Raw genomic sequence first — 8,424 nt, forward strand, 5'->3', positions numbered from 1 at the left:
TGTTCTTTGGGAACTTTCCCCTTTGTTTTGATGAGACAGGGTGTTTCATTGGGTCCTGTGGCTCATTGATGAGGATTGACTGGCAAGCCAGGGAGCCCTTGGGTCACCTTACGGGTGAACCCGCTCTCTACAGGTTCAAGGGACTGTACTTGCACAGCCAACACTGCCAATGGATTCTCTCCAATCCAAAATGCAGCTCCTTAAAAAGAATAGATATTGAAATTCCAGCAACCAAATACACACATGTAATTACTGTAGCAGTGAGTTAGTTCCATGCTCAGTAGCTAAAGTGAATTGAGCATTGTTGAATCAACACCTAAATTGCACACAACCTGGTGTCTTTTCCATTATTGTCTCCAGGATGTGAACGAATTTAATGGATTAGTAACACAAATTATCCCATTCCCTCAAAAGAAGGATTTTCAAAGACAATACTTTTGGGCTCATTTCTATAGGTGGTTACCAGAGAAATTTTTCAGAGCCTGTAGAGTTCTGAGAACCAAGTAGAGGCACCACCTTCTCTCTTGAGAGAGAGAAGCTGGCTTTGTTGTTGCTTAGCCACAAGTGCCATTGCTATTGAGGACCACTGTCCTTGGGGAGGGGGAAGTGAGGGGAGGGGAGGGTGGCATCTGAATGCCTTCTACTTGGGGGAAAAAGAAGGAAGCTTTTCAAGAGTAAATACACACTTTTCTGTTTTGAAGAAGGCCAACTTTATTGACTGGACACATTATTGGATTTTTGGAGGGAACTACCCTCCACTAGTATCTATCCCCAATACAGACTGAAATGCTTAGTAAAAATTTAATTATTTCACTCATTTACTTTTTGGTGCCGTGCACGTATTGAGGGCAGGCTGGAAAAGTGTCCTCTCTAGACATTAAAGGATGTATTTCATGGGAAGCTCACCACACAGAGATTCTACCATCAAAGCTGGCCACCCTGGTGTGTCCAGGTAAATTTAATTTGTAATTATGGTTAGTGTCCACATAGCCTCTCTCCTCCAAGGATACTGTTGTGAATCACTGATTAATAAAGTTAACAAAAAGAGGAATATAATAAATAATTCTTTATATAAAGTAGAAAAAAAATCTACCCTATAGTACTACTAAGTAGAAAAGTTCAAATGTCTCTGACTTGTGTCTGTCAACATGTCCTAAAATCATGCAATATGAAACTATGTCTCCTCTTTGTATTATTGTTATGAATAAATAAAACAATTTAATCACTAAAATATCACATAAATGGAAAGCTGAGATGTAGTCCGTGAAATAACTTGCTATTACCATTTAAAAATTGGCACAAAGTCATGATGGAAATGAAAGCCATGGAATAATTATAGCAGGATGCAAGGTGTGATTCATCTTTGCATCCTGAACCAGGAAAGGGCCCTCAGCAGGAAAATCATAGAAATTTGAAAAGGGTTGTGCTCTCAAATACAGCAATTAGTCAATGTTAATTTCCTTGTTACCATCACTTTGTTGTAGTTACATAAATGTTAATAATTGGAATGTTAATATTAGGATATATGATTTTGTATTATCAATTTTACATCTGAAAAACTTATAAATAGGAAATCAGATTATGATATTATGAGTTTACTATAGCTCATAAAGTATATTTAGATACAAGTTAGCATCTTAGAAAGTTATATTCTAAGCTCTTATTAATAGACATTATTTTCTTTGTGATGATGACTGAAGTCATTAATGACAAAGGGGAAATACATATATAGATGGAGTCAAATTTTTATTTACATACAACAGAGTGTGTGCCACAGCATGAGCAGAGTAAATGGGACTGTTTGGTGCAGACTGGAGACAGACTCGGATCACCATATTTGGAGTACCTCTTGAGAGAAGAACCTTTGGACTTACAGAAGAGCAGACTGTAATAAGAATGAGTCATCTGTCACTGTAGGCTAGCCTCTCAGAGCTTTGTGTGCAGGAAAACCTCAGTACTAATGATTAGCTGCATAGAAGCCTGCTGAAGAGGTCAGCCTCTGTGAGGAAAGTATGACAGATTTCATCTCTTTTTCAATAATCTGAGATTGGCTGTACATACAAGGTAATTCTAGGCAGATATATTTCTCACTTTATTGGTATATTTTCCAAATTATCAATAATCTTGGCATTTATAACCACATATGTGATTCTACTTCATGAGAGAATGTCGAGGAAAGAGAATGGGGTTCCAGAAGGAAATGGACGGTTTGCAGAATATTAGGTGGAAATGGTAGAAATTTCTGAAGAAAAAGACAAAGGAAAGTGGGCATTGTTACAGCCTTGGAGAAAGAGTGACCAAGTTGTCACTATGTAGTAGTGACGCTGGTCCACAGATGGCATCTGATCCTGTGGTGCAAACCAGGAACTCCCGAAAACCACTGATTGGTGCCTCAGTTCCACATCACACAGTGACAGGAAACAATCCCTCAAGGAACTCATTCAGGGTCCGGCACTGTATGGTCCATTTCTGGCCCTTGTTAAGTTGAATTATCCTTCTGGAAGCAAGATTCTGTTTTCCATTTCATCAAAGGCACATATTAATACACTTCTGTTGTTTTTCAAGCGTCAAAAATGCCTACAGTCATTGGATTGTTTCAGACTCAGGGTAAAGACTCGTTCTCATTGTTCTGGTGGGACAAAAAACCCAAGTATTAATTCTGGATTCACATATTGGTAATGAAATGGAGGGATGTTACTTTACTCTCTGATAATAAAGGAAAAGTTTTATTAATCTTTCATCATCTAACTTAAAACAGTGGAACCATGAAGCAGTTTTATTTTATCTCCTATATTCACCATTTTAATACTTCAATATTCTAAGTGTTGAAATGTATATATTAAAGAGAAAACTAATTTGTAGAAAGCCTAGAGAATGTATGGAGAGAGTCAAGTGCCTTTTAGGCTATGCTGAATGTATTTACACTCATTTTAAAAATTTTCTTCCGAGAAAAGTTCTTGTTTTCTAAAATAGCATGAGATAGACATGAGGACAACTTTAAAAAAAAATGCCACAAAGGGGGGAGAACCAGTTAGAGGCCATCATTATATTTATCAGAACTGTGAACAAAGTCAGTGATCATAGATTAACTTTTAAAGTACTTAAATTTATTTTGAGACTTTAGGGAAAAGGTCTTCAATTGTCCCCAAGGAAAATATAAAATAATAGCTTAAATATTTATTTGCTATAGCTGGAGCACACATGTCTCTGAATTTATACTCCCCAAGAATGGTAGCAGAGAAAGATGTTTTGTTTTTTGTTTGTTTGTTTTTTTAAGTGTTTATATTCTTTGTTTTTAAGTTTTATTTATTTAGCATATGTAACTACACTGTAGCTGAAGAAAGAGGGCATCCAATCTCATTACAGATGGTTGTGAACCACCATGTGGTTGCTGGGATTTGAACTCAGGACTTCCAGAAGAGCAGTCAGTGCTCTTAACCGCTGAGCCATCTCTCCAGCCCCAACATTTTGTAAATGAGAATAGATAGAGGTAGGAAGCATGGAGATGAATGATCTGGTTCCTCCGGGATACAAAGGACACCAGCACATGAGGGGAAATGCATTTTAAAATGTTTCAAATTTTAAAAGCAGTGTTTACCCCATAATATTTAGGATATTATTACAATGTTGTCCTGGTTTTTGCCCACTCAAGCCTTTAAAAGCAAGATGGGTCTGGGAGCACCATCAACTAGACATGAGTTCTGGGATGGACCATAAAAGGGAGCAGGGAGCAAATTGAGGAGCAGATAATTGAGACAAGTTTGTAGTCATATACACTTCTTGGAGACAGACAATATGTAAACAAACAATTTCACCTTACTAAGTTTATCTGCAGCAAATAGACATTATAGAGCATTCTTTTCTTATTTTCTCTTAGTTGAGCACGAATAAGGAGCTACAGTTGAGTCATTTGCAGCTATTTAAATTTAAATACCCTTGCTTATATTACAATCCATTTCTTATATTATTCATGGTTTCATGAGCCATGGTGCCAACTCTCGTTTTAGCAAATATGGTCTAAAACATAAAAGTATATCAAAATGGATTTTTGCAATAAATCTGTAGAAGTATCTATTTCTTTCTAATGAACATAATACAGAAGCCAAAGAGGCCTTAAAGAGAGTGGAATTTGGGATGTGAAGATAAGTGTTGGTCTTTTACATGAATCAGCGCTGTTTCCAATGCACTATACATGTCAGCATACCCAATAAAGCTCTCAAACACTGACAAGCAATTCAGACAAAATTCATATTCTCTGAGGCGGTTCAGACTTAGCTAGACTCTGGGTGCCCTGGTGAGGGAGGACTCAGGAACAACAGGAGTAAGTAGGGACTGGGTGCTTTCATTAGCTGAGAATGCAGTAAAGTGGTCTCTAAAATGAGGATGCAAGCAGTCCCTCTCTCACAGGCTTGCTAATTATTCTATTTGTAAAGCAAGTGCCTATTTAGCAACTACAAAGATTAAGTCAGGCTGTGTGATCATGAGGAAGGTATTTTAGGGTAACAAAAGAAGCCTTGTAGCACCCTGAAGTGAGGATTCTCCCTGCAGGTAGAGCATCTTCCAAGGTTTAGTGTGGACTTGATGAAGTTCAACTAATTATTTAGGCAAACTTGGAGTATTTGGTGATTTATTTAGTTGAAAATGACTCAGACCTGACACAAAATTTTAGATGCACCTAATTTAAAATACCATTTGTTTGCCTTGTCTTTGTACCATTTGGAAGAGTGCCAGTTTCTCTCTTGTTTTCTGTCCTGGACTTTATCTTCAGACATGACTCTGTTCACCATCATATGTAGGGCATCTGACTTGTATCTACTGGGAAATTAAAGGAAAGAAATAACTTAATTCAGATGTGGGCTATGCAAAGCCCTAAGTTTGGGACACCTAACTGACTTGGAATTTAAAAAATTAGTGTTTGAAAATTCATGAGCTGAGTCTGATCTCCAGGACCCCCAATGGAATGAGAGAATAAACTAATGGATGTTTTCTCCAACCTCTGTACACATGGCAACTTACCTGTACAAATGTGCACATTCACACATACGCTGGCACAACCTACATGCTCACTTGATAACAACTCACCATAGAATACAACAAAATTTGATTCTCAGATTAATTAGATCAAAGTCATCCTGGGAAACAGAGCTAGAATGAATGCTACATAGACTACAAATAACAGTAGTAAGTCGTTTTTATCGAAAGAGGAGAATGCTTGCTATTGGGGGGGGAAAGGGACAAAATTGGAAAAGTTAACAGTGGTGACAGCCAAAGCTGCAGGATCTACATGACACAGGAAACAAGAGGACAACCTGGAGAAGTCTCGGTGAGGATTTGAGGTTGATGGTGTCACAGAAGCCAGAGACCTCAAGTCAGAACATTGACTTATCTCAATGAACATCTGCAAGTGAAGTTGTGTGGACAGAGCAGTATATTGCAGCTTCTATGATGAGAGGATTTCTATGCTTTTTGTTTTGTTTTTTGTTTTTTGTTTTTTTTTTGTTTTCTTAGTTTTTGTTTGCTTGCTTGTTTGTGTGCTTTTTATTTTGGGGTTAAGGTTACAAAGGGTAGAGGGTAGAAGGCAGATATGAGGGAACTGGGGGATGAGTGGGACTGGGGTACAAGATGTGAAACTCACAAAGAATCATTAAAACATTTTTTAAAAAAATAAATAATTTGGACTGGAGAGATGGTTAAGAGGTTAAGAGCAAAGGCTGCTCTTCCAGAGGTCCTGAGTTCAATTCCCAAGAATCACACGGTGGCTCATAACCATCTATAATTAGATCCTCATTTGGCCTGCAGGTGTACATGCAGACAGAACAATGCATACATAATAAATAAGTCTTAAAAACAGATAATTTTAAAGGTTAAAAAAAGAAAAGAGAAAGGCAAACAATGGGCATCATTTTCATGAGAGAATAATAATCATTATGCCTCTTTCAGATTCAGTTTTGTTGCTAATTTTTATTTTTGTTTTATTAATTATTTAATTAATTCATTCATTAATTTGGATAGAGTCTCACTATACAGCTTAGGCCTACCTTGAAGTCAGACTTGAGATCCTTCTGCTTCTGCCTCCAGAGTGCTTAAGTTATAGGCTACTACATCCAACTCTCTAAAATCATTTTAGGAGGAAATACAACCGTTATTCTGACTTTTAAAATAGAAAAATATTCTGACCTGAAAAGTACTTGCCTGTGGAGAGGTATTTGTTGGGGAAGGAGAGAAGACAGAAAGTCAGGGGAGTGTACTGAGCACAAGTGTGCAGCTAGGCGCTCTGGGCCAACAGTCTCATCTACTTGCTGCCAAGACTGTCCGTGCCCCGTGTCAGAGTTCTGAAATACTACTGATTTCTCAGTGCATCACATTTTGGCATCTCTCAGCATTAAGTGTAGCTCATAGCTTCACAATTCGCCTAAAGTGCCTCTGATTCAAAATCAATTCTTTGCGGGGTTATAGATGGGAGAGACTGCGGATGCCAAAACAATCCCTCAAGTCAAAGGAGCACATGATTGTTTGATAATATCTGGATTAAATATTGTGGTTATGGGCTCGTTTCTTTCACATTTAAGACGGTGCCAGTTTCAGCTCAAACACTTGCCAGACGTTACCAGAACTGCTCTGTACCTCTAAGACACGGACGTGTTCATTCCGGGAACCTCGTCAGAACAACAGGATAGAATATTTTACTTTCCCCTCAAATATCACAGACATATCCATGTCTGCTTCTCTTGTTTAGCGACCGCTCCCCCATCCTCCCCATTCACAATAAACCAGAGGGTGGACCATAGGACTGTGGCACATCACCCTCCATTCGGATAATGAAGGGGGTTTGGAAAATCAGAGGCCTCTCAGAGACCCCTCAGGTAACTGGGTCAGATTTCTTCCATGAAATTTGCCTTTCTTTCTTCTTCTGAACTTAGACTTCTAATTTTGCCATCCCTTGCCATATACTGCTCCCCAGAATCACATTAGACACCCCCAAGTCATAACATTGGAGTCCTCTGCTTTCCCCTAATTCCTTGCCATCGTGTCTACCACCTTCCTACACTGGAACTAGTGTGGATGTGGTCTGTTGTTGTTTGTTGCTTAATGTTTATTTAATCCTTTACAGCTTCACACTTGAATCCTATGAGTCCTGATTCTACCAAGCTTGCCCATCACCTAGACATCCCCCAACACTTGCTTTGCCCACTTCCATGTCTCTTCTTCAATCTCTTACTAAGACTCCTCAGCCCATGTTGTACTTTCTTCAGGAATGCTGTCTGTGGTTGCCTTGGTCTTGAACTGGTACCCATACCTGCAGCGACTTCATGAGTGCAAGGCCAAGCCGTGTACCAGAGACAGTGTTTCTCCACACACCCCATCTGCAGGCTCTCCGTTGACTGTGCCCTCATAAGTGGCCCTATGACACGCTATTTTAGAGCTAAACTGCAGCACATTTTAATGTGCTCTTCGCATCATGGGATCTTCACTGGAATTTAAATTTCCTGAGGTGAGAAAGAAACCAATACTCAGTGCTTCTAACCTTATGATGCAGGCCTGTGCCTTTAACTGAACATAAATCTTTGTACTTGCTACAGTATTTATAAGCTATATTGCCTGAAGAAGTCACATAGAGGCCACGGTATAGCCTGAGATATGGAAATAGATTCTGTGTGGCAGCTTTTCCCAAACTCCCAAATTTGTGGAGTTTGGGAAATTCTACTCCAGGCCAAGGAAATCTATGTCATCAGGCAGGACCAATACCAGAGAGGCTAAAGCTCTCTACTTACATACAGATATAGTCACACATTTAATAGGTACTTAGAGTCATGATAACATTTTTTCATATTTAAGAAGTTAAATTTTCATACGGTAGATTCTGATAATAAGCAAAAGAATAATTGGAGACCAGAGGCTATGCAAAAGTCTGTGGCCACTGATAGATGTTACTGAATTATCTTAGTCACATGACTGTACCTAGGTTCACTGGTGGGCTCCTAGCATCCAGGAAGCTAAGACAAGGGGATTGTTGTAAATTTATGGGAAGCCTGGGCTCCATAGTGACTTTTCAAAACAAGCAATACCATAAACAAACAAAATGAAATAAACAGCCTTTGCAACCTTTAAAAAGGCCACATTAGAGAGTTATTTTATTTTTACAATAGAGTAATTGCAAAAATGTGAATACTCAGAATCATAATGTGTAGAGAAAACAATGGTGCACAGGAGATGCAACAGTGAATGCCTTAATTTTGATTGGCTAAAATGTTACCATCAATACCAAGTCTGGAGTGCGTGTCTAGCGATGATAAGGCCGAGTGCAGATACAGTTGTGCTGAATGCCTGAGCTGAGAGAGACTTAAAAATCCTGCTCTGGCAGCCGCAGTTGGCTCATCCCTGAGAGCCCAGTGGAGACGCTTGTGTTGAGACTGCCCTGGAGCC

General features: G+C 38.9%; 1 non-coding gene across 1 annotated transcript; it reads left to right on the plus strand.

Annotated features, from left to right (window-relative positions):
* The first annotated feature begins 425 nt into the window (after nucleotides 1–425).
* Nucleotides 426–638, plus strand: LOC127679632 (small nucleolar RNA U3). Its single transcript, XR_007976884.1, has one exon. It is a non-coding gene; the product is annotated as a small nucleolar RNA U3 (small nucleolar RNA).
* The last annotated feature ends 7,786 nt before the right edge of the window (nucleotides 639–8,424 follow it).

The sequence above is a fragment of the Apodemus sylvaticus genome, chromosome 2 (genome assembly GCF_947179515.1).
Source record: "Apodemus sylvaticus chromosome 2, mApoSyl1.1, whole genome shotgun sequence".
In the NCBI taxonomy this organism is placed as follows: domain Eukaryota; kingdom Metazoa; phylum Chordata; class Mammalia; order Rodentia; family Muridae; genus Apodemus; species Apodemus sylvaticus.